Source organism: Malurus melanocephalus, unplaced genomic scaffold (genome assembly GCF_030028575.1).
Source record: "Malurus melanocephalus ecotype Western Australia unplaced genomic scaffold, MMel_1.1 scaffold_1113, whole genome shotgun sequence".
Classification (NCBI taxonomy): domain Eukaryota; kingdom Metazoa; phylum Chordata; class Aves; order Passeriformes; family Maluridae; genus Malurus; species Malurus melanocephalus.
The window spans coordinates 55,316-60,392 of record NW_026624345.1 but is presented as its reverse complement, the minus strand read 5'-3'; positions in this window follow the sequence as shown (position 1 = coordinate 60,392).

The following is a 5,077-nucleotide window of genomic DNA, read 5'->3' as shown; positions in this document are numbered from 1 at the left end:
GCGGAGCGCGCTGGCGGAGCGGCCCCGGCCGGGCGCACCTGCCTGCGGACACACACAGCGGCCGGGGGCGGCGCCACCGCTGCGCGCCGCAGCCAATCAGCGCCCGCCGCCCCGCGCTCATTTGCATGGGGGAGTGGGGCCGCCGCCTGGGGGCGCTCGTGGGAGCGCGCGGGGGGAATGGCATGGAATGGCATGGAATGGAATGGAATGGAATGGAATGGCATGGAGAGGAATGGCATGGAATGGCATGGAATGGAATGGAATGGAGAGGAATGGAATGGCATGGAATGGCATGGGATGGAATGGCATGGAGAGGAATGGCATGGAATGGCATGGAATGGCATGGAATGGAGGGGAATGGAATGGCATGGAATGGCATGGGATGGAATGGCATGGCATGGCATGGCATGGCATGGCATGGCATGGCATGGCATGGCATGGAATGGAACGGAACGGAACGGCATGGAACGGAATGGAACGGAATGGAATGGAATGGAATGGAATGGAATGGAATGGAATGGAATGGAATGGAATGGCATGGCATGGCACGGCACTGCATGGCATGGCATGGCATGGAGTGGAATAGCATGGAATGAGAGGGCCAGGGGCTTGGCCCTGGGTTTGGAGCAGGGGTGATGGCCGATTGTCCATGAGGGGTGATGCGGTGCCTGGGGCAGCGCTGGCAGTGCTTCGTGTGGGGTCACAGTGGTCACAGCATCGGCCACGGCTCCCCAGGGCATGGAGGGACCAAGGGATGATAAATTCCAGTAGCACAGATGGGCCCGGAGGCAAAAAGCAGGAGGAGAAAGGGATTTGAGAGTCGAGTCAGGAAGCAAGAGAAAGGACAGCAAAGGCATGCCAACATTTTGACAATGCTAGTGAACAAAAGTGTTTTCATCACTGAGAGGGGCAGAGGGACAGATACTGGCAGGAGTACATGCAAGTAATTCTTAGGACATAATAGACAAATGTGTAAAGAGCACATAAGGAGGTCTAGCTCATTTTCTTGGTTTGGTAGGCCAAACAGGAAAACCTGATATCATCTACAATGGTTCCTCCAAACCATTTGTAGTTTAAAACAAAACAACTTGTTTTGCTACACAAGTGGTGGTGGAAGGACTCAGAAATACTCCAGAAAAAGTGACCTAAATAAAGGATTGATAGCAAACAACTGCCCAAGCCTCACATACTTAAAGGAATACAAATGGTCATTTCATCCCAAAGTACTGACTTTAACAGTTCCACTGAGGAAGACAGGTGTCTTATTAGCAAGAAACATTTGAAATCTGGGTCTTCGGGTGAGTTCAAAAATAAAACAGTCTTGCAGGAGATCCAGGAGAAATAGTTCTGAGGAGCTCATGCTGAGGTGTGAGCTCTTCAGCCTCGTTGAGCTCTGAAGATTCCGGTAATTTTAAATCCTTCCGATCCCCCAGACACCCCCTCACAGGTCAGGTGGGTTTTTTTCCATTTCCAGCTTTCTCTGACAAGCTATGTTAAAGCTTATGGATATTCCTCTATTACAAAGCTACTTTGTGTAACTTCTACAGAAGATGTCCTACATAAATTCAGCTTTGTTAACATCTCTGAGTGACCCACAGCACCAAACACACGGTCAGAGATGAGCTGAGATTTCACCTGTGCCCAGGTGAACCACCCCAGCAGTTAATGCTCTTGGGCAGAGCTGCCACGTGAAGCACGAGGCATTTAAATCAGATTACAGAGGCTTGTCTAGGGCAGACACTCCTGGGCCTCTAATCACAAAACCCACACTTGTGGAAAGCAAAGAATTCTCCAGTCCTTGACACAGCCTGGCTGGTTGATGTGTGAGTTTGTTGGTCCAGAAAACAAGGGACTTGAACAGCAGGAAGAGTGATGGAGAGCGGTGGCAGTAGCTGTGTAGGCTCTCTCTGGATTTCTGACTCCCCACGCTCATCCTGGCCTTTCTGTCCCCCAGATAATTCAGAAGGACATTCCCTGGGGAGTCCCTTTTACCTCCCAGCACCTGCTTTGCACAGTAAATACAGGGGTATTTATGTAGCTGCAAGTTTCCATGGGTGTTCACACCTCACGCAGGGGGTAAATGATGCTGTGGTGGAAATACACTCATGGTCATCGTGTTACAACACATCACAGTTCAGCAGTGAGTGTCCATGGGCTCTCCAGAGCCCACAGATCCCTCCCAGCCTCTCATACAGACTGTGTCCAGGCTGAGGAAAGATCTGCTGAGAGCTGGATTTTATCCCTCTGGTCTCCTTGTGAAGCTCCATAAGTTGTGATCTTTTCAACAGACCCACTCTCGATTCTCGAGAGTTTCTCTTGTGGAAAGCACTGCCAAGGGAATCCCCCCCTTTTCTTTAAAGGTCACATTTCCTACGTGGTTGCCCCTTCTTCACACATCAGAAGTTGAATCATCCAACACAAAAGGCATGCGGTGAGTAAGCTACGTTTCTATGTGAGGAAGCTGGGGACAGCCCTGAGGGGAAGGAAGGGGTAACGTAAGTGAAGCAACTACATGGCAAGTGGAGGCTCGGTTTCAGCACGCAGTTCCTTCCAGCAAGATTTCAAAGCAATTTACCAAAAAAAAAAAAAAAAAAGATAGAATTGTGTAAATTGTGGCATAGAGGAATGGCTTATGCTCAGGTCTGCCAGCAAGGCAATGGTTAAAGGAATATCTCCAGAGTCCATTGTCCTGCCTGGTGGGGCACAAGTGCTCAAAATGAGAGGCTTCCTTAGCAGCCTCATGGGAAGAGCTGTGAGCACAAACGGGCAGCATTTGCTTCCCGTCACTCCTGTGCTTTCCAGGAAAGCTAAGGAAAGAAGTGGCAAAGAGGAAGGAAAAAAGCCAAGCAGAGAAAGACCTTATGCACYCTGCCTTAGAGATGAAGCCTGGCTGCTGGGGTGGGAGGATGCAGCTGGCTTCACACCTGACCTGGATGAAGCTGAGCCCTCTCCAGGGAACATCGTCATCCAGGACAGGAATAGCCMCTCCCGCTGTGCAGCACACTCAGAGCCACGCTCCTGTGCCAGGAGATTGGGAATGGAGTACCTGGGAGCTGTGGAGAGCTCCTCATGTGAAGGGCAAAGTCAAGGACTCTCCATGACTTAACTGACTCGATTGTAGAAACTCGGGAGACCACTGCAGATAAGGAGGTGAGATGAGAGTTGAGTCAAATACCTTAAAACTGAGTTTTAGAACTCAGAGCAGAGGTCCAGCATAATTGTATTCTACATCTTTACCAAGAAGGCCCTTCGGTTTGAAATAATTCATGTGGAGTTTATCTCYATGTTGAACTATCCTCTAATGTGTGAACATTAATACTCACTGCAGGTTTTGAAGGTCCTTCCATCTGGGGCCAAGTAACATTGCACCTTGCAGTGTCCATGTTTATTTCTTCCTTTTTCTAAGTTATGATTAATGTTGAGAAAAAAAGAAAAAAAAACATTGACAGGAAAACTCTTCAGGTATCAAAATCTAGGAGATAAGAGACAAATGTTTAATGCAATCTTTGCACTACAGTGGTGCAACTGAGGGTAGTTGAAGTTAATTTATTAAATAAATGACAAAAAGAACAGCTGTGCTTAGGGATGGGTTGAATGAAGAGTGGTGTTTCCAGTCCTTGGGATTGTCAGAGCTTGCAGGTCCCTCAGTCTATGAGTTGTTCTAACACTCCCGAGAAGGATTGCCAAAAATATCTTTGCTGCTTTTAACTCAGTCTCAGATAAAGATTCTCACTCTCTTTTGCTTTGGGCGGACCCAGGGGTGTTTGCTCAGCCTGGTGCTGCAGCCCTGGGAAGCTCTTCTCAGCCAGGCAGAGGAAGGACGTGCCAATTTTTCAAAGTGTTTTGACAAAACGTCTCTTTTTCTGCACCGAGAACAAAACCTGCTTAGCTGGCAAGCAYCATCCTGCCCCCCTGACCGAGGGCTGACCTCTCCGGGCCACTCGCCCGGCCGCTTCCCTGCAGCCACGAGGGCGACAGAGCCTGGGGATCATTTCCATAGAATCCCAAATTCCCAGAATCGTTAGGGTTGGAAGRGATCTCTGGAGAYCATTCAGTCCAACCCTCCTGCCCCAGGGTCATCCAGAGCAGGGGACACAGGAACAGGTCCAAGTGGGTTTGGAATGTCTCCCTAAAGGGAAACTGCACAATCTCCTGGGGTTGATATTTCAGTGCTCTGCTCCCTCCATGGATTATCTCAGAAATCGTTTCCAATCTAATTAATTCCATGTTTCTGTGATTTYRTTTCTTCTGCCAWGGCTACAGTTGAGAGGACTGGMGGACATAGTCTCGAGCTGAGACAGGAGAGATYCAGATCAGAGATTAGAAGAGTATTTTTCACTTTGAGGGTTTGTCAGGCCTTGGAAGGAGCTGCCCAGGAAAGWGGTGGAGTCACCATCCCTAAAGGTGTTTAASACACATCTGGACATGGTGCTGGGTKATGTGGTTTTGGGGTTACACTGGCAGTGAATGGGTGGACTTGATTTTATAGGTCTCTTCCAAACCTTGACGACTCCACCCAGGCGTTCTCCACCCTAACTTTATTTTCCATWACAAAGCACATTAAAATTATGATCACGTGCATCTATAAACCTTTAACTCCATTACACAGCAGCACCCTGTGCCTGAATGTTCTTTCACKGTTTTTCCTGGTGAGCAGCCTGGCACCTGCCAGGAGGTACAGCTTCCTCCAAAGCAATTGAGCAGCATGTAATGAGGACCAGCAGGGACAAATATTCAAGGATGCAGCACGGTTTTCCTGAAACAGGAACAGATGGAAAGCAACTCCTGTGAGTTGCTGATGACTCCACCCAGATGCCTCTGTGCTGCTTCGGTGCTTCCAAATCCACCATTTCCAGRGAAGGACCAATCCTGCAGCCCCACCCATGCCATCATCTGGGAGAAGTCCTTAGAGGCAGGAATTGCCTGAACATGTCTTGGTTTGGGAGGCTTTGGCTGCTAAGAAGTCATAGGTAGGACTTCAAGATTTCAAGGAACRGTGCTTGAAATCTGAATTTCAAGCTCAAGTTCAAAGCAAGTTGGGGAATTTCTTGAGGAAAAGGCAGAGGTTAAGTTAGTC